Consider the following 22600-nt stretch of genomic DNA (forward strand, 5'->3'; position numbering starts at 1 on the left):
CTCTTGCAGTCTCAAATTGCTGAATATCTCTTATTTTTTTTTAAACTTAAACTGTAATTTTTAGCGTGCAATACGTCCAAATTAAGTGCTTTTAGTGGACACCTAACATTCGAAATGGGCTTTGCCACACACCCTCACACATTTTATAGCCCTGCTAGTAAATGATTAAACAGCCGAACAAGTCCGAGCAAGAAAAAGTGTTACTGCCTGTGTCTCAGGAATAAGAGGAATTGCTCTCTGAGCTTTCTGGCGAGCCCGCGAAGCAGTCTACACCTTCATGACAAAAATACTGTAAAGTTAAAAAAGAAAAGCATCGAGTCTGTCCATAGGAGCGCCGCGAAGAAGGAACAAAGACGAGAAACCCACACCATCAGGGAAAAACTCTGATCAAACCATCTTGCATCAAAACGGCAGGAAGGATGTGGACCACGGGAAGTTTGCAAATTAAAAACCGGCAGCAGAGAAACAGCAGAGTAAAAAGAGAGCTGACAAACAATGGCAGAAAATCATAGCTTTGCACTGATACTATTTCTACTTAGGTAGATGAAACACCGCTGCAGAGGAGGCAATACTTATTACAAATACATCCAGAACACTGTTGAAACCAATCTCAAAGAAGACACTGTTATGCAAATCTGCAAATCTTGTATGACCACACCAGAAGCAGATACTGCATGTTCTATGCAGCCGATGCATACTTATAAAGCCGACTTCCCTGTCGTAATGGCGGCGTAGGATTGCCTCAAAGATGAGGAAACAGAAGTGTTTGAATAGCAAACTGAAGCAGACGACTCCCCGCTGCCTCGTGTTTCACTGCGCGATACAAAGATGAGTCCTGGGGAGCCGAGATGTCTTTGTGGCGCTGGACGGGGAAAAAAAAAAAAAAAAAATCTGACAACGTAGTTTCTGCTCAAATTGAGACATTAAAACGGCCAGATATTCGGCTTGTACAAAGAAAAGCAGGAACATGGGCGGCACAGATGTCCATGTTGGGAGAATCGGGGAGCTGGTCGAGTTAAAATATTCCTTTTTAATGCCTTTCGATGGCGCTGTCCCTCGTGGCGTACTTCTTTGAGCCGAAGGAATGTTGGGGGAACCGCATTAAGATGCATGGACGTATAAAGAAAACTGGTTACAAAAACACTCCACACTCGCATCCCAATGGCCGTTTTTTTTTGTTTTTTTTTTATCGGAGCAGCCTTTAACCAATCGGCATTGACCACCAGGTGATGCGAGTCTGGAATTAATAACGCTGTAAACAACAGAGATCCTCCTCCTACGCGAGAACAGTGAACGGTCGGTAAATGACATCGTTCAGCTTCAATTCTTCGATATTTGCCAGCATTGCTACGACTGCTTGTGTGGCTTCGTCTCGCTCTGGCACAACCCACATTGTTGGAAATACATTTAGAAAAGAAAAAAAAACACGCTAACAGGGTTTCCAGACTATAATCACAGCGAACACTGAAGCTGAGACTAACAGGTGGGCGGGGCCACGCTAGCACATTACAGGGAATCCAAATCCAAAACGTTGTCAGTGAACATTTCGCATATACGGTGTAATCTGTGCTAACATTTTGCAGATGAGTTCATCCAAACATTTCTCATTACGCCGATAGAAAAAGTAATCTAAAGCGGCATTTAATTTCTCATATATTTTCAAGACATTTTCTTCCCTTTTTTTGGAATACAAATTAGGAGTGCGTGAATGTAATTTGTAGGGGTTTGACAGGGTTGATGGAACCTGATCTCCGCCCCCCGACTTGTGTGCAGTGAGGACTTCACACCTCCTGAATTAGTAAAAGAAAAAAAATGCCAGTCGACGTAATCAGACGGCAATTAAGCTTTCTCTGAAACGCATTTGCCAGACAAAATTGGCAAAAAGAAAATCGGCGAGATATAAATACAATTTGCAGAAGACGGTTGAGATTACAGCCCCTTGTTAACGAGGCTTCAAGTTCGCAATTTTGTTCCATTAAAGTGTAAAAGAATATAAAAAGAAATAATCAAGCACGCGTTAGGGGGCTTCTTTTCCCCCTCAGTGTTGTATGTGCGTGAGAGAGGCCCGAGGTCCATTCAATGGTGAAATTGCAGTCCCTTAAGAAACTGGTTACTATAATCTAATGGATCTCCCTTCTCTTACCATCCATCCATCTTTCTTTCCCCAACGCTCCCGTCTCTAACGTGATTCCACTAAAACCTTTCAGCCTCGTCCACATCTTTCTTTCTCTCCTTGTCAATCGCCCTCCTCCGACTCCCTTCGTTTGACCTCAGCCCTCCCGCCTCGCTTCTTATCCCCTGCGCAGACTCTAATTAAAAATGTAGCTTACGTATTAACAAATGTCACTCGTGACCACAACTACTTTCTCTCCCCTCTTTTAATTGCCTATCGCCCGCCTCTGAATTCCTCCATTCCTCCATCTCTCCACCTCCCTCTTCTTCTCTTTTTTTTTTTTTTTCCCCCGCACTGCCTTTGCATCTTTTATCTGTCGACTCAGAGAGCGACTGGCTCCTTTGGAGAGAACAATAGGAACTGGAATCGTTTCAGCCGTACATAATTCATCACGACCTGGCTCATGCTCGTGTAGAGCACCTCCCCTCTGGTTCTCCCTGTATCCTGCGTTTCATTTAAATCCATCTTCCCCTCTCTATCTCGCTGTACGGCCGCGTGCTTTTCTTTTTTTTTTTTCCACCGACCCCCGGCATGCCGGCGTGTGCAGAATTTACAGCACGCTGCATTTATCCATAAATCGTGAGAAAAACACACACGGTGACTGTTGCGCTTATGAAATACTACAGATAAAACACATATAGATGTGTTTTCTTTTTGAAATATCTGTTCGGATCTGGTCCGTGTGACTCTTGCGTCAGTGTGGGAAGAGAAAGGGTAGAGAGAGCAAAAGAAAAAATGAAAGAGAGAGAGAGAGAGAGAGCATGTGTGGTGAGGGAGATGTGAGAAATGTTGCGGGAATCCATTCTTAGAGTCTCCTGCATTAAATATTCCATCAGAAGCTGCTCTAGTTGCCGTACTGCTGGGAACAGCCAGACTACCACTTCATCTGCAACACGGTGTAGGGTTTACAGGCCCCACTGTGGACACCTCTTAGGAGATACAAAGAGCCATATGGTAAATTAAAACTATAATTTTCCATCTCACTGCATGAATGGAGCATTATTGGAGAATATGTCAGAATATCGGTGTTCAGGCGAGATACTTCGGGCAAAAACAATGTTTTTCCGTGCACTGGTAATTATTTTAGATTTGGGCCGATTTTGCTTGCATAACACGTCTTCATGCCAGACCAGTGGAAAGAAAACGTCCCAAATAAACTTTTAAGTGCTTATTTTTTTTGCTCCACTCTGCGTATTTGCGTCTGTAGATTTCTCTTAAATTCACGAAGCGTTTGCATATTTAAAGTACGTTAAATGGCGCTAGAAACGTCACTTGAATTGATAGTTCGGTACCAAAATTCTAAAAACGTAACGATACTTGTTTCCTAAAGTAATGAAGGTACGGATGGAACGGAAGTAAACGACAACAGCTGCAACTTGTGTAAAAATACAAAACTTAAAAGTCTAGTATTTTGCACAGTATTTTTACTATTTTTTTTTTTTAACAGTATTTTTCGATTTTTGGAGAGATAGAAAGAAAATATCTCTGTGTTAACAAAATTAAACAAGAATTTTGAACCTGGCTTCATCTAATATTGTCTTCTAGAAATATATGCAAATTAGTGCATAGCAAATTAAATAATGGCCTCATTTGCACATTAAAACTAAATTTCTGAAAACTGAAAGAGTAAACTAAATAATTGCCTTAACATCAATAATCAACTGGGAACATTTAATGGATATCTCCATTAGTTGTAATCTGTACTCTGTTTGCCTTTCTTCCCTTTAGATTCCAGTATTTCTTTTTTTTTTTGCTGGACAGAATAATTTGCTTTTGGTATTGATAAAAAAAAAAAAAAAAGTAATTTCTTTGTGTGCCGAGCTTTTTGGTTTCCTATAATCTTTTTTTTCAATCTTTTCTGTTGTTACCTGCAACATACTTTGCTGTCTCGCTTTCTTCTTCCCTTCCACTTCAGCCTTTGATGGTAAAATGCTGTTGGAGAAGGGCAATTACACGGCAACTGCTTCAGCTTTTATCCTTTTTTCTTTTCTTTTTTGTATTTTTGCAGCACGACTAAAGTGACTCTTGGGATTTGGCTGCTTGGGGATGACGGTGGGATAGTTCTTGGAACATTTCCCATAAGTGGCATCTCGACAAGCTCCCACGACTATTCATTCAGGGTTCCTTTACTAAGGTTTATCGCTCTAAGCCCACCCTGGATGCCTTCTCAATTTATACCATCCCTCCCTCATTACGTAACTCCTGCCACTGTCTTTTCCTCTCAACCCCCCCCCCCTCCCCCTCTCCTCCCTACCCGCTGCCTTCCTCCCTGTATTTCTTACAGCTTGTTCAACTTGCTACTTACCACTGCCAGACAAAACAATATTAAATTACCCCAGTTTGCAGTGATAGCACTCCCTTAGACCGCTTATGTAACCGCGATGCTTCCGTTCCAGCTGAGAAAATGTGCGACACGATAGATGCCAGCGCATATTTAATCGGAAGAAAATGTTTTGTTTACCTGCAGCTTCGAATCTTAGCCTTGCGTCTGAACAATGAGGAAAAATGAATCTGGGTCAGGATGGGCCCTCTGTGGCGCCGCGCTTTTCCAGGAGAGGTTTCACAAACCTCGGCTGCTGGAGGAACGAGAAGAAAAAAAACGGGGACGACTCCGAGGAGATAATGAGCATCACTGTCGTGTGTGTGTGTGTGTGTGTGCGTGTGCGTGTGCGTGTGTGTGTGTGTGAGAGAGAGACTGGTGTTATTTATGAAACTATACTGTACTTCTAATGACCAGACACGAAATCCACCCCACTTGACAATAAAAATACATCATGAACTTTTCTAACAAGTTCATTATTCAAATAAGCGCCATGGGAAACACACAGTGCGGTGCATGCAAACATCACAGGGCAGAAATGGATGCGATAAACAGCAGCTGCTGTTCCAACAACGCTGACGATCACCGGAAATGTCACAGCTATCCGCCGTGTAATCTTTTCTGTACATCTCATTTGTACTAATTCCAGCCTTTGGGTGGTGTTGAGCTCTCCGCGCAAAGGTGTTTACACAGAATCAAGTTCGTATTTTGGAGCGTCTGAGCCCCTCGGATTTGGATTCTGTCAGACTATTACTGTGGGTATATATATGGAGAGGCTCTGATCCATTAGAGCAACGCAGCCAAGAGCCGGCGACTATAATTACATACTAATTTAGCCTCCCATCCAGAATAGAGAAGGCGGAGGGGTTGAGCGAAGTGAAACAAGCAGCAAAAAAAAAAAAAAAAAAAAACAGGGAGATAATAAAGAGTCCTGGGCAGATGGAGAAGGAACACATGGTGGGGTTTTTTTTTTTGGTAAACAATGAGGAGGAGAAGAAGATGAGAGCGGATGAGTTAGAGCCCACGACATCACAGAAAGACATGTAGAGAAAGCTCATTCTACATTATGAGAAATACGCTTTTTTTTTTATTACTTTAACTGATATCTCTTTGTATTTCTGCATAAGATAATAAAAGGTCCCGACTGCCAACAAAACACCAAGTTTAGCTTTTGCAGGATGTACATTGTGCTTTTAGTACGGCTCAAACAAAAACGACATGACATTCATATTAGTGAGGTTTAATTATTTCTGCACAGAGCCAGGCAACCTTTGTACCGTTTCCAAGCTAAAATAAGATAAGCTAACTGTAGCGTCATACGATTCGTGCGATCAAAAACGTCTGAGGCCGTTTCCGTTGCGTACAAACGGAGCGCGTTCGCGATTTCATCGTCAACCTTAAAGTTGAAAATCACACGTCAAAATGTTGCGTTACACTCGGCAACAGAGACCCTTGAGTTGCTTCAGAAAGTCTAATAATGAAGCAATAAGCCGTGCGAGGGGTTTTGAGTGTTTCAAGAGTGGCAGGAAGTCACGGTCCAAGACTTGAAAGAAGGCGCATCGGGTCAAGAGCACGACCAAGACGCATGCTTGGTGGTTTTCTTTGGCATTTGCGGGGTTGTTCTCCAACGTGGCGACGTGACTACGACTTCTCTCCGTTCCCCATAATGAAGTTCAAGATGAAGGGTCGCCGTCGGGACACCGTGGAGGAGCTCCAGCACGAATCGCAGATACGCTTACAGAGCTGGATGCTTTCCAAGCGTAGCAGGAGCGCCAGCGGTGGTGGACCGCTGCACGAGGAGACTACTTTTAAATGGGATGGCTGCCAGATTAAAAAAATCAGGTTCAGGGTTTTGGTCGTCATGGGAACAGTTTTGGAACTTTTTGACCGTACCGTGTATTTAACTTTACCAGCCGATTGGCAAACGTGAGTATTTCCTAAAATGGCAATTATTTTTCCGCATCAACTGTCAAATGTATTTAAATTTAAAATCTCCATGACAATTTGATCTCGTTGATAACCGCTTCACTGTTCCCTTTTTTTTTTTTTTTTTTTACACCGTATCCGACACAGCACCTTCACATTAAAAGCTGATGAAAGACTGATACACCAAGGAGGGCCTTTTATTGTGAAACAGCCACAGGAAAGAGCATCGATCGCCGCAAAGAAGTAATGAAGGACAAAGTAGATGAACAAACAGAAGAAATTGTGCCCATGGAATAAAACATTCACTCCAACAAGCGGTCTTATCTTCAGCTAATCTTTTCCATCGGGAGACTCGTCGCAGTCGAAAACGACAGCCGGGCTTTGAAGTTATTTGATCGCTATCAAAGAAGCGTAATAGATCGCGAGACTTTCAAGTTTTTATCCGCGCGCGTGTGGAGATTTCTCATGAAAAATGTATGCGCGATGAGGCAAGTCGTCTCCCATAAATCGAGAGAGCCAAATAACGGAAAAGGACGATCAGTGAGCAGCAAGGGGCGCCTTCGCAGCTGAGGGGGTCACGCAGCCGGGAGGTTTTGGAAACGGGCCTTTCTTGGCACAGCGGCAGCTCCACCACGGCTACATCTCCACCACGGTCGCTTCTCTGACAGGAGGTCTCCGTCGAGGTTAACGAGATTCAGATCCACGGCTGCTTCGGTGCCTGTCACCGCTCGGTGCATTCAATCTGTTCGGCGGGAACTTGAGAGATATTCTCCTCCGTCACACATCTGCTCCTTTTCTCTATTCCCCATTTTATTTTTCTTCATTCCACTGTTGCCCAAAAAAAAAAAAAAAATCATTATGTTTCGGTGTTTATCGAGGCTTCTCCGTTTCTCTCAAAACATTTTTTTGTTTTTGTTTTTTTTGTTCAAAGTAGTCATGCTACGGGGGAAACGGGTGGCAGACAACTAAAGTTGTGCATACAGCCTTTCATTCCTGCTGCATGTCGGCACCGAATGAAATTTTACACACTTTCGATCCATCACTCTCTCTCCCTGTGTATGGATCAGCTTGTGGATGGACTCTTTGGACCCCACTGTTATTATTTTTGGCCAGCTAATGGCTCCCCGCAGATAGGAAGGTGCTTATTAAAAACTAATAGGCAGCTGTGATGTCCAGAGGCATTATTGTACGAGGTCTGAAGAGAGTGATGTGCACATAATGCCAAGGCATGTCATCCGTTTTATTGTTCTTTTCCTTTATACTCTAAAGTGTTCCATTTATTATGAGTTCAATAAAGGGGCTTTTTTTTTTTTTTTTCATGATTTTGTAGCGCGGAGCTGGCGGCATAAAGATGGACCGACTCAAGCCTCGACTCTGAGTACTTGTCGTGTGGTAACTTAAAGTAATTCACTACCATTTCTCTGCAGAACCACTCAACAACTTCAGTAAAACTTTTGAATGTGTCCATGCATTTTTTAAAAAGCAGAGTGTGCCCCTTTAATGGTATATTTAGGAAATAGGAGGCAAGCTGGAGATACCAGTCTTTCCAACAGGTTCTTCAGTATGGCGTTATACAGTGAGGTTTTTCTTGACAACATGAATCATCGTAATCATAGTTTTGCTGCGAAATATTTGCCGTCGCATTTTCTTGTCATTTATTGTGTAAAGAAATAAGCACAGGTGGTGATGTTGTTCAAGCAACGTAACTCGGATTACTTACTCAGGAAAGCACATATCTCTCTGCAGCTTGGAGACCTTCCATTACTTATTCATGCCATCTAAAGGATTCTTTCCCAAACTACAACGATAAAGTGTGTCTTTCCCATGAAGAGGTGCTAAACAGAACTCATCAATACCCAGAACACGAACAAATCTACCCACGGTGACGCAAACTCCACATTCAGCCATGGAAATAATAAAGTTGTTTGCATTAAAGGATGTTGGTCCTTGTTAACGGATGAGCGTTTAAATTGCTGTCACCACGACTCCGAGCATTTAAGAGCCATATTCCTCCTTTTTGTGCATCATGACCATCAAACTGATGAGTCACAGTCAAACCACGAGAGTGAGAATTTGTTGACACAGAAATTATATAAGATGCAGAGTTTAGAGCCAAAAAAAAAAATGAAGGCGGAATTTGACATCTGAAGGGAAACAGAAACACCTATAACCAACCCCATTTATTACAGACGGTACACGCATTTTATTGCTGAATTACCGAAGGATCATGACAGTACGAGGCAATATCTGACCAGGACGTTGCTCGGTGTGATGTGTGTTACTCTGCAATGAATGGGCTGTGCGAAACATGCAAAAATATTGGTCGCTATGCAAGGCTTCGTTCCTAAATTTGCAATCGGCTTTTGGTTACGACATCAGCTACCATGGCATCGCCACGAACTAGTCGTCCTTTTCATCTCGTCCTCCTGGTGTATTTTTATGGAATAGGACAAACTCCCCTACAATTCACTGGTTGCTGAAAAGCGATATTGTGTTTTGTTGTTTGGCAAAAATCTGCTCTCTCCCTGACCTACATACAGAACACTTCTGCCTCGGCGCTGACAATCAGCAGCAGAAATTGCTGTAACACTGTCTCTCAGTGCCATGCACGGGGGTTTTTTCCACCGCTCGGTTTGCACTCATAATTAAATCACCGCTTTTCACTGCTTTCTAAAGAACGGCCGCTCGATGCAAAAAGGGGGGGGGGGGGGCTATGGTTTTCATGAGACCGGACAAAGCAGGCCGCGTCACATCGCACACCGCGCGTCTTAAAAAGAGCCCTCCACCAGTTCGGCATTGAACTCGGTGGACTCACAGGGAACGATCTGAAGAAGAAGAAGAAAAGAAAAGAAAAAAACCAGTTCAAAATCGATGCAGCAGAGCCAAAAATACCCGCCTTTTTATTCCGCGCATTTTTCCTTGTCAAAACATTGCACCTCCACTGTCAGCCGTGCAACTCGCTGACGGTTCAGTCGGAGAGTAAGGTGTGCTGCGCCGGTGGCGGCTAATGTAGACTCGAGCCCTTCAGAGATGACAGCCGTGGCGTGACTTTGAGATGACTTCCAGTTGATGCGTTCAGGCACAAAAAGAACTTGCTTGGATTTAGGGAAAGCTTACGGTTCGGGTTGAAAAAAGTAAACATGAGTTTGAATTCATTAATTCAAAGAAACAACGTTGATTACGAGTTTGAAACAAAAAAACAAACAAACAGCGACATGTTAAAGTCCAATGGTTTGTGAACAACCTCCTCCTACCTGGGCACCTTGCTCATAATTATTACGGCCACTTGAGAGCTTTGTAACTTCCGACATAAATATATCTGGTTTTCAGGTATTTGCTGAAATTTCTCATTGTATCTTTCGCAACTTTGTTTCTATTCTTTTCTTCTCTTTCTATTATTTTATCTGCAATGCTTTCATAGAGTCTCGAGCAATCCAGTCCAAGTTTGCAGTTGTCTTTTGAGTAAATGTTGCTCATTAAAAGGTGTTTTTGGACCTAGAAGAAGCTGTACACCACGTAATCTATCCATGTACAGTATATTTTTTCTTAGCCTGGCTCCGCACCACCTATTATTACTCACAGCTTCCGTGAATTTAGTCTGGAAACCCAGTTCACATGAAGGTTTGCCGAGTCGGCAACTAGTGAAGAAGGCAAAGTGCAATGATGTTGAGTTTTTTTTTAGTTTTTTTAAAGGACTTCCAAGAACGGTGGTGGTAGAGATAGATGAAGCGATACAAACAGTCGGAGCAACGTGAGCAAATATCGAAGAATCAAAGCCGGAGTCCACAAAGTCTGCAATGATCATTTGCTGGCATGGTGTCTTGCTCACAAAGGAAGATGGTCTCTGTTGTTTACAGCTCGAAGGAGATTCCACATACAAAATATGTCTTATGTTGGTTACTGCCAACTGGTAAAAGGCTGCGCCAATAATTTCTAAATTTACACAATTTCTACGCCCATTAGGATGGAACACCTGGAAACAGTCCTCATTTGGGTCTGCCCACACCAGGCTGCATCTTTGTTACACATCCATTAGGAATGAAAAGTCACTTCTTGTGCCTCCTCATATGTCAGGTTTTCTGGCTCTTTTTTTGTCGTCTCATCTGGGAAATAACTTTCCTTTATCAAATCGTATTGTTTAGTTGCCTCGCAAACTGATCAGGCAATAACTGAAACCATTAAACGTACTCTTTACTGAAGACTTCCACAATGGATGTCTGTTTTTAAGATGCTGTCATCTATGCATGACTTTTTTTTTAATTTTTTTTTTTACCCAGAGTCATCATGTTATTTTCCCACACTTGAAACACTGCACACCAAAAGAAAAATATTCCTAAAAGAACATGAAACATTGGATGCGACAGACATTTGCTTCACATTCATCCAGTGGCAACACCACCAGAATTTAAACATTCTTCGGTTGGAAATAAATGGAACATTTGAAATGAGATTACAAGGCAGCTGTGGGCGTTTGGTACAGGAATAACTCAGGAGGAGTGGGGAGGCTACATTTTGAAATGGGCTTTTTTTTTCCTGTTTTGTTTTCGTCATTTAGTCAATCAAATTACAAGCAAATCATTAATATCATGAAACAGTTAAGTCTCTGACAGTTTATTGGGTCATTTTCAAATGTCTATGAGTAAATGACAACGGACAATCCACCTATTGTACACATAATAGTCCAGTAATAGTAAGAACTACTTAAGCCTGTGACAAATTGCCCAGACTGACAGCCCCTTTGTAGCATACATTTTGAGTATCCCAATTAAAAATAAGATTGTTTTGATTTGTTTTTCTACACAAAAATCTGTTCTCTAAATTATGCATTATGTATCTCATTTTAAGAATCAGTGGCCAAATTTTAAGACCAGATGCTTCAAACCAACAATAATGACTTTTTGGGTAAATTGGGGATCAGCGGACACAAATTGTGAAAATGACTTGGGTGTCATCGTCCTTCCAAGTTGAAATGGCAAAACAGTTGCTTATCAACCAGCCGTTTCAGAGCAACATTAGCATGCATTTGCTTCTTGCCACCTGTTTTCTATCTCTACCGGCTCCGGAGGGAAATACAAACTAACTTTGTCTGCTGTTTGTTGCTGAGCCGATAGCGTACAGTGAATTTTTAGAGCCTTTTCATTGAAAACAGCTGCCAGGTGGAGTTGAATGAGCGGTGAAGCTGCCGGTTGAACAGCTTAACACCGAGCTTAAACTTGCTACATATCGCCTTGAAGTCGAGGGGAGCTTTGAATGGCCTCTTTTAACACTGTCATATGGGGGGGGGGGGTCTGTTTGATTGACAGGTCTGTAGTGCAGTCAGGTTTTCACTATCGACAGGCGGGGCATAGTTTCCTCTGGTTCCCAATCAGATCGAATCAGATCCACCACTCGCTCCTCTCCATCTCGCCCACATGTGGTCACTTGACAAACCAATGGGAGACGTCATTGGTTGGTTGCCGCTTGGCAACAGCCAACCCATTCAAAAGGTAAAAGGTTCCTTTCTTACACATCCTCAAAAAAAAAAAAATCCTTTTTGTTGGTCACCTAAAGTTAAAGATGGATGACAAATTGTGATTTAAGTGGGACTGGAAACTGCCCGTCATTAGTCCCCCAACTTTGTGGATGTGCAGTATTTTCATAATTTATACTCTGTGGTTAACAGCTGTCCCACATTAGATACTGTCAGTCTAACTTGGGTTTTGATTTAAAGTTGAGTGTCACATTTTACCCCATCCATGTCACCACAACAATACCACATGGATGTATCATCTATAATCGAGTGGTCTCATTCTTTAATCATGTTTCCCAGAGCAACCGTGTTCCTTCACTTGTAATTTTTGATACAGAGTGACAACAGGAAGGTTTGCTGAGCTGAACACCACAACACGTTCAGCTTCTTTCATTTCCTGGGATGAGAGGCAACAATCAATGATCTCCACCCACTGCTTTGTCCCTTTTATCATCCTCAAATGTCTTTATGCTTTTGTAAAAATCAATAAATTACTACTGTATAGTTATAATGGCCTAGACTGATCTGACTCAATTGGGGCTTTAAATCTTTTTACAAGATATTGTGTGCTGACCTGCTTAACTTAAGCATCAAATGCAGACAGCACACGCTCTATGAAGGCGGTTATCAAGGTCACACCAGGGCGAATATGAAGCTCTACACCGTGTTGTGTTTGAACCTTTTCCACTGTGCATGTGTGTTCAGAAATATACAAGAGAGGAACACTGTCTTAGATAAGGAATAAGGGAACGCTGGAGGTCAAGGAGAAGGCTGGAGTTACAGACAAAATAAACCAGAGAGAAGAAAATGAATTTCCAGCACTGGCTTTATATAAAAATGGAACTCCACTGAGGGCCGCGAAGGTTTGGCTCCAAAAAATAAAGCTCTGGCTTCAATACACTCTAATTCAAAATGCGTCAATTTTTTTTAATGAAAAGTCAATACGTTTTTCCCACAAATCATCCTGGTGTCATTAGTTAAATTCACTCCTTCTGATCAGAGTTCTGGTGGTGACAACGAGGAAATAACCCAGAAAAAGTCTAGACAAGGTCTGGACAGAGTCCAGATAAAGTCCGGATTAACTCCAGATAAAGTCTCAATTAGGTCCAAATAACATCCAGATAAAGTCTCAATTAGGTCCAGATAAAGTCTGCATACAGTCTAGATTAGGCTGGCTGGCTGGCTGGCTGGACAGATGGATGGACAGATGGATGGCTGGCTGGCTGGCTGGCTGGACGGATACTTTATTCATCCCAGCAGAGACATTTTGCAATATCCAGCAGGGGGTATATAGGTCCTGAAAGATACATTTACAAGTATTGCACACATATTTGCAAACAGCAATGACTATAAGCGAGGTAAAAGTCCTGAAAAAAACTCCAAAGACTTTTTTGAGACAGGCTGGAAAGGAATCACGCAAAAGATACATTTTACTTAGCCACTCCATAAATTACCAACTATTGTAAGCACGGGCTGCCCCATGTGTGACGCTTTATCCGTAGAACCACCTTTACTATCAATCTGGACTGCTTTTGAAATGTTTATCGGCTACAACTTTCCCCATATTTCAATAAAATATTCATACCATCGGTGAAACACAGAGCCTTTCAAGGTAAGAATGTGTGTCTGCTTCCGTGCCTGAAAAATAAACTGCTACAAGACGCCTATGGTGAAACGAAGGCAGTAAATAGAAGCAGACAATGAACATCTCTAGCACAGTGACCTACTGATACCCTGGCACACATTCTGCCTTACTCACACACAGACACCCACACACACACACACACACACACACACACAAACAATGCAACAACGGTCACCCGTCTTGATAAATGGGCAGAGAGATGTGGTGTGACAGGCCATTGAGCCCTCCACAGCTTTAATGAGGCCTGCTGCCAGTGGGGACTGACTGGAGGAGCGATACCAGTATGTTTCCATTACTACAGTACAACAGCAGCGACCGGAGATCCTATAGAAATGACAGGACACACGAGGCCCGGTCGGGGGCCCTTAAGCACTTGGCTCTGGGATACAGAAAATCAAATGAAGCTGCCTGGAGACAGAAAGAGAAAATGATGAGATGTTATCTGCTTCCTTGCAATAAGATGCCAATAACGGAGCAAAGACGCATAATGCTTCCCCGAGAAAATTAGATCACAAGCTGTATTGGAGCTGTATTTAACTGGTAAAAAAAAAAAAAAAAAAAAAAAAAAGTCACACTGTTCTCCCACAAGTGCAGGAAATGAATTTTGTAAATCTGTAATTTTTAAAAAAAAAAAAAATTTAAGTCCTCTAATTTATCTTCAGTGTTGACTTTGACAGATTAGAAACGTGACAAAAAGGACACATTACTCGGTCTCAGAGAAACACGAGAAAACTATAGGAAATTAAAGGTTTTTGATATCGTTGTCGTCCAGATATACGACGGCCACAGAAAACAATCGGGCTTCTGATTGGCTGTAAGGTTTGGATTAACTCTTAGGCCGGAGATTTTGTTACTTTAAACTACGCGTTCGCACGATGGCTGCTTTGCTTGTTCCAACACAGACCTTTATTTCGCAAAGGCGAAAATAGATCATTGTCTTAATCAGAGCCACCGAGATCAAATGTGGAGGATAACGAATGTGAGGCATTAATTCTTTTTTTTTTCTTTTTTTTTTTAATTGCTCAAACATTGATAGCAGAATGCTCCGGCGCCGCTTTTGAAACTGTTTCCGATTGGAATCGAATTTCGATACTCATCCCTCGATGTGACAATCAGGGACTTGCAAAACTAAATGGAAACAAGTCGGAGACCGTTACGTCCGTGCGCGGTAGAAAATGTTGGAAATGTGGAGTGTGGACGATGCAAAGTAGTGACCCCCCTCGATTGTCGCCGTGGTTATCATTTACATCAAGAAAATCAGGATGTTCAAATGGTATACGTCTGTTTTCCGGTGTGCCCTCTGGTGGAGACCTCCGGCAACATGGACAGTTCAGTCAGAAGTACCTCTCCGGCCTTAGTAAACAGTACAACGCAGGTTTTTGTGTATTAAACTGCAGGTAAACGCAGCGACAGTGAGCACGAGAGCTCGGGGCTGGTGTTATTTGCGTCACAAACAGCAGCAGCGACAACAACACAGCAACAGAAGAGATAAATCCACTTCTCTACGACAACCGCACAAACTCGACTTCGTTTGCGTTTGATGCTTTGCAAGAATCTGGAGTCCAAAATCGAAGGAACGGCCGAAGGAGGAAGCACCGAAATAGACCTTCTGTGCGGCCGAGCGGTTAAGACCGCAGGTCTGTGGGACGGCTGCGGGCCGACAGGCGGAGAGGAAATGCAAATCAAAATCGAACAGAAAATAATGAGATGAGGAGAAGTTGCAGGCAAAACAAAAAAAACAAGGTGTGAGAGAGAGGGGGAGAGAGAGAGAGACAGCCAGCTAACATGTCTGATGTGTTTGCGACACAGCGCCAGCGGGAGGAGGCAGTCTGTGTGTACGAGAGCTCCGTGTAATATTATCTCTGCTGGAAAGACGGTTTTATTCAACGTCGTGTAGCAGGCAGTGATTTTCACTGTTATCTCAAGATTAGAGAAAAATCTATAAAACACCCTTTTTTTTTTCTCTCTCTCTCTGTGTTTCTAAACTTTTAAAACTGTTGGCTCAGCCTTTGTGAATTCTTCTTTGTTCAACTGCATGCTGCCTGATGAAAGTGACAGCAAACAGTAGGAGTGGGTGAGAAAGAAAATAAATCAATTACACAACACCAGCAGAAGTGTTGAGATTCACTATTTTGCAATTTCAATATTGATAACGCCGATTCCCGCTTGGAAATATTCGCTATTATTTACATGGAGCCAGTGCAGTAAAAAAAATAGTTGGCCGGGAGAAGTCACAATATATTTCAAATTGACACCCATGTGTCGCGATGGTATCGAATTGGGAGATCGGCGTATTGTCGCAGCCCTAGAAACTAAGTTTATTAATTCCCTGATCGGCCCACGGAATCAATGTATCACATGACTGCGCGACAGGCCTGTCAATCAAATAGACCCCTCCTCCTCCCCCCCTCCAAAACACAGCTATTTGAGGCTTAATATCTAATAAATGATGGGATTATTTTCTAATGGGTCGCCATAAAACTAATATGAAGGTGTGACTTTAGCTACCAACCCCAAAATAACTTGTCGAAAAAATGTATTGACTTTGTTTTTCATGAAAGAAGTTGAATGGGAGTCTATGGAGACGACCTCTAGTGGCACCTGATGGTATTGCAGCTTAAGGCACTTCCGCCTCATTTTTCAGACCCGGAAGCTTCGTCTCCTTTTAAATACAGTCGATAATCACAAGCTGCCATCACTTTCACAACTTACACCTGCAAAACACATATCTTGCAAATGTAGGCAATACTTTTATATTCGTCTGCATGCATGAAGACACGCGTGCATCTCTGAGTTAATAGTGTTCAAAGCACGTCTCCTCTAATCTGTCCTTCGCTGCTGCTCTGAGGGCAAATGAATTGACCGTGGCTAAAACCGTGGAAATCCACCATCCACTATTGTTTCCGACATCGCAACCGTGTCATTATTCTTTCACCTCCAGTGGAGAGGCCCCTCGGTTTCTATTCCCCAGAGCGAGAGGATGGACTCCACGTGCAGACGCCGAGGGCCTCCAGGACTCGGAGGTTAAAAAAAACAAAATGTGAACCTAATAAAACAGGGAAGAACAAAACGGAACAAGAGCACAGAAGAACATGTGGGTGGGCTGACGGCAGATCTGAGAGCAGCAGAGGTGGATAGGATGTGCATGTTAAAGAAAGACACAAATTTTTTTTTAGGAGTGACAGAATTATCAGACAATGATTAGATCAATAATTATCCTCTGATCTATACGTTATATGCCATTATTGATCATTTCGTCCATCACACTGAATGCGCACATCTGCTTCCATTTGTACATCGCTCAAAGAATTTCCATCTACAAGTACGCACTTGTTACGTAACGTGCACATATTGCACAATATATTGTGTATTATTCATCATGTCTATTATTTTTACTGTGTTAAAAGTTCCTCTTGCGCTATTCTCAGTACTCTGTTGGTCCTATTCTATATTGTAGTCGCAGTTGCTGCAATGACCCAGTTTGTACACAGCAATCATTAAAGTTTCATATGAATCCGGCATAAGGGGAATAAAAACATAACAAGGCTTTAGATTTTTAACGGCGCATCGGTGGACCGAGAATAAAACATCACACGAGGAATTCGATAAAACAAAGTGTATAAATAGACCAACAAAAAAAAAAAATTATGAATTACAGAGGCTACGGTCATTGTTTGTGTGAGAACAAGTGTGTGTTGGCGGGCGTGGTGTGTAATACATTTGGATGTAGAAACAAATATTAATTCGTATGAAACCTGATATGAAAGAGGCCATAAACAAATGTGAAAAATGTGCAAATGTTCTTCAGGGGAATTCATATTTTCTTTTATTTTATAATAGTATGCTTGCAACTGTCAACAACAGTTTAGTCTGGTGACGAAGCTAGCCAATGATTGTCGATCTGTGGATGGACTCTCTGCACAATTCTTCCATCTCAAATGGCTGCACATGGCTTTATTATTATTTTTTATCTATTATTGTTTATGATATGCTAGCTTTACCTGGCAGAGTTTTTCCACAGCCGCTTCATTTGGTTTACCTGTAACCTGCTCTTAGGTGCATTACTGCCACCTTCTGGCGGAAGGAATGCATTACTACCAGGCAAGGAAAAATGTGTATTTCTAAGACCAGATGAGTCACATTACTTATAAAAAAAAATTATTATTTAATGACTAGTCAAAACAAATTCATAAATCATGACCCGTCACTAGCTTTAATGTTTAAAATTATTGAAGTTAAAGAAAAGGCTACCAACAATCACGGTTTTTAAATCTTCTAGGCACCAACCGGGGTTAAATATCATCCGCATTGCTTACTAGTCCTACAATAAGTACACGTGAGATTGGTTCTCTTGGCTAACTTCTAGGCCCAGTAGCCTTTGGTTTAGCGTTCTCCCTTTCAACCCGGCGGCCTCTGGGATCGGTGTGGATGACGGTTACAACGAGTGCTCGGAGCCGTGCTCTCCGGAGCTCGATATCGTTGTCAAAATATGGTCACACTCCAGTCGGAGAGCTTCCGAGTGGCGTGTAAACGGCAGGCCGTCGCGCTGTTAAAGGGCTTCTCGGCCCTTTTATTTCGCGTAGACGCCGTAACCTTCGGTGCACAACGTCTACGTTACGATACAAATTCGCCATGGTTACTGTTGTATCTCAAATTGTTGTCCCCAATTGTTTTCCCCGAGTCCGTTGATAGAAGCAGTCTTTAGGCAGTTACCGGTCTTAGTTGATTTTTATTAAGCGTAGTTTACAAGATATCTTGCATAGCATACAAGACATCTTGGAGAGCCCAACATCAACCTGAGGTCTCTTTGTTGGAGTCTGACTTCCCCCTTTCCGGCACATACACTTATACTATAGGAAGAGGCGTTACCTACGTTGTGGCGGGAACATTTGCATAGTATGTTTGTCTCAGTACTTTTCCACTGTCCTCCGTTTGAACCACATCCCCCTTTTGATCTGATAGTGAGTTGCACCCCACTGTGACCCCAACGTGATAAGTTCCTGCATAAGCAATGTGTTCTACAATGCTTACAGTCAGTATGTATTTTGTGCTTCTGTGCTAGGATATGTTTACAACAATACAACACATATATATATATATATCATATCATATTGCTTACATATAGGTCGTACCATCACTACCAATCTTAAGGTGTAGACAAAAGGCTGTGTATGTAAATGTGAGTGATACTGCTTGGCCAAACCAAAAGGTCACAGTAGGAGGTCTGCAACCTGTGGGGTCACATACAGTTGTTCTTTGAGGCATTATCAGATGGCTGTCTGGAGGACTCCAGGGGGTGAAGGAAGACAACCCCCACCTCCACCAACCAACAAAGGATACATCAATACACATGACTTTTAGGTGGAAGACAACCCAAATTATATTGTATTAGCGTACAACATATGAGCCCTCATATGCACTAAGCAGATCTATATTCCACATTACACGTACGAGCGGTCGAAGACCTCGTTTGGGCGCAGCTCGAGAAACTGCGCCGCTGCAAGCGTATGTTCGGTACGATCACGGCGAGACGCACTGTCTGTCCGAGCTTACAAACGCGCATCAATAATTCAGCCGCAGTTTTGTCCCGTTGTGCGTTCATCTGTCGGCTGCTGACGGGACAATCCTCCGAAAGGCATCCATTTCCAATTGCGGGAATCGTATGGATCACTGCGACGAAAACGGTGTAGGAGGAAATAACACAGATGCTGGATGCGTAGTTTTATTTCCCCCGTTTGTCAGCTCCTCATTTCACTCATCAATTCTGATTTAATTCACAGCGGTCTTAGACCGTGGTTGATATCAATAATTTTTCAGCAGAAGAACATAACCTTTTAATGGATCGATAAAACTGATGGTCCGGGGCCATTAGAAGGTTATTTAGGGTCAAGTTGGTCGGCCGGTTACTGGCCTCCATCGACAGAAGTGCCTAATTGCGGTCTACGGCATTTCAGGCGTTTAAGACATTTGAAATTTTGATTTATTTATTTATTATGGGCCAGTGGTGACCACTAACCTTGTTAAAGGCTGCTCCGATAGTTTTGAAAATCAACCCATTCGTATATAATAACTAGAAATCCTTAAATAAGGTTGTTGTTACATGTAAAATAAGCACAAACATATTTCAAAAACGTACAAGTGTATGATTTTCACCTATATTTGGCCTCGGTAACATCCCTTTTTAGTGTCCGTCAGTCAACATAGAGGGGCTCCACTTATGTTGGTACCGAACAAAAAAAGTAGTGATAGAGACATTCTGAACACATCTGGATTCAGAAGAAGAAATAGATGAGAAATAGGTTCTGAAAACTGGGAGAAAATGTTGGTTTACCGGTGTTATACTCGAAAGGCTCAGAGTTATGGTGTCTTTACCAAATGTGTCTGATAAATTTCCAATTATCTGACTTGAATTTGCAACAGTCTTTTAGGAGCAATTCCATTTTAAAAACCTGGCCACCTGTCGCCGGCCGTAATTTACCCGCTCTCCCTTTTATTCAGAGTGCAGACTTCCATCTCGCTGTCTTTTTTTTTTTTTTTTGCAGTTGTTGAGTTTTTCTCAGGAGAGTTCGTGCCCCGACTAAACAAATTGCTCTTTTATCCAACAAATAAGTTTTCAGCCTTTGATCCGCCGAGGGCCGCGGACGACCACACAAAAACCCCAGCATATGGCCTAAATCCAGATTCCCCAGCATTCCTGTCATCTGAAATGAATGGGCCATTAGCTCGGTGCAACTTCTTCACCTCCCATATGCTGCCACTACAGCGAAGTCTCTCGCAACAAATCCCAAATCACCTCAGGTACGCGGGGCCTCCAGGCATGCCAAGAAACTCTAAGCCTTTCTCAGCTGAAGCTAGGAGTCCCTAAAGACCCCCGTTCACATCACAGGGACCGTTGTGGGTTGCTCAGTTGAAGGGGAAGGGGGAGGGAGAGGGGGAGTGGGGGGGTGTACCGTGTCCACAGCGAACACAGTATAATTACCAATGAGAGAAAGAGGTTTTGGTTTTTTTCTCCACATTTGTCAACGATCGCTTATCAGATCCAACAGGCAGTTTACCCTCATTACGTCTCATCTCGGGACATTTTAGACAGGATTTTAATCACATCAGCTCAGACATTAGGAAACGTAAACAATAAATGAAGCTTGGAGAAAAAAAAAAAAAAAGCAAAAAAGCAGACACCATTAATATTCAGCAAGTCAGCTCTACTAATAAAAAATTCGAGGCAGATACTAATGCTTGAAAATAAAAAATGGATCCCCAAATCAAATCCCCACCAGATAGGGCTATAATTTTTGCACCAAGCAGAAGTATTGGTTTGTGGATTTGTTTGACCCATTTAGATATTTGTTGTGTTTTGTGGCACTCGCGAGCGCGGGGCCGAGCCGGTTCTCCCTTTAGTGATTTTAAAGCCGTATGAAACCGCTTCGACTGCCGAAGGAAAGAGAATCCAACCGCAACTTTCGGTAAACACGCCCCCCCCGACACGCCAACTTACGACAGGTTCTCAACGCCGCCGCCGTGTTAAACGAACACATCCAAATTAACTGGATTCAAATCGTGGACAATATTTGCTCACTTTGTAGTTCTGCTTTGGTCCAAAAGCGCTTTAGAACAAAATAAGAAAAATGTGTGTGTGTGTGTGTGTGTGTGTGTGTGTGTCTTGCTAGCTTGGTAGAAGTTCAACTGTCTTCACTAAATTATTACTTCTCCCATCTTGCTCTAGGCAGGCAGCGTACATCCAGACTGCGTGGGCTTGTAAGCTGGTAAGAGTTGCACATGAGATCTGTGAAAAACTCCAACGAGCCATCCAAAAACACCAGCTGAAAAATGCCTAATGGCTTGCAAGGAGCTGCAGACAAAACGTGTTGTTTATGAGCGGGCTCTGCAGTACAAGGAGCTCCTTTTTACATTTTTTTTTTTTTTTTATTAATACATAATAGAGATTTGTGACAGCCGTTTCCACAAACCGGTGCTCCAAAAGGCTTCCTCATTGGCAAAGTTGGCGCCACCGTGACGGTGTAGGTACCAAAAATTCCAAGACTTTTATCGTTCGTGTAGCAAATTTTTTTGAAAAACCTTTGCTACATTCGCCCGTTTTATTTATTTTTAATAATGAGCATCATTATGAGCACTAAGTCTCGTCGGCGTCAGCGAGGCACGGCAGCGTTTACCGCGCGCCGAGCCCGTGCGTGGGCGATAGATCCAAGTCCTTCCGTTTCAACTTGCAAAGATCGTACGTTCAAATTCCTGGTGTCACTCTTCTCATGTTCATATATGGCCACGTGCCCGTCTATTCGCAGACCGGCGAGCTGGTGTCTGTCGTTTACATAGGACGTCTCCACATCGCAGCGTCGAGTGACGGCCTCCATGCGAGGCGTTTAGGGGACATCTCAATGCGCACTGCAGCGTCTTATCGTTATGTAATATTTTCACAGGTGAGAAGATCATCCGACCGTTTTGTTTGTTTGTTTGTTTGTTTTTTGCTCCCTACGTCGACACAACGGGGGGGGGTTTGGAAAAGCGCGAGGTACATTACTTCTCATTACTACGCAAGCATCACTGCCGGTGAAGTCAAAAGGACGTTTCAAAAGCAGGAGAAGCTTCGGAGTAGCTTCGGCAGAGGGCGACACGGCGAAGCCCGTTAGGAATTCTTTGAGACCTACACCATTACCGTGAAGTGTTGCTCGAGGATATTGAATTTTAACCCTTTCGATTCCAAAGCAGCGAAAGCCGTGCGATCGTTTTTTCAATTTCCACATGAAAAAGCAAAAATCTTCCCAATCGCAGCGGATCGCGTCAAGAATTATCAAGAAAATCTTCACATTCCCGCGTCAGATTTGTAAACAAGCCACAATCCAACAAGGGGCTTTTATGGATCCCAGTATGGTGCCATTGTGCCGGAAAAATTCCCCACTACATTAAGCTTTTTTAACCAACCATCTGTATTTAAACGTAACAATTATTAATCCTTTCGCCTAAAACTAAAATCCCACTCACGCGTCCTTGTCCATAACCCTGGTGGGATCT

Source organism: Embiotoca jacksoni, unplaced genomic scaffold (assembly GCF_022577435.1).
Source record: "Embiotoca jacksoni isolate LCO1_2020_lvr unplaced genomic scaffold, fEmbJac1.0.p SCAF_10, whole genome shotgun sequence".
Taxonomy (NCBI): Eukaryota; Metazoa; Chordata; class Actinopteri; family Embiotocidae; genus Embiotoca; species Embiotoca jacksoni.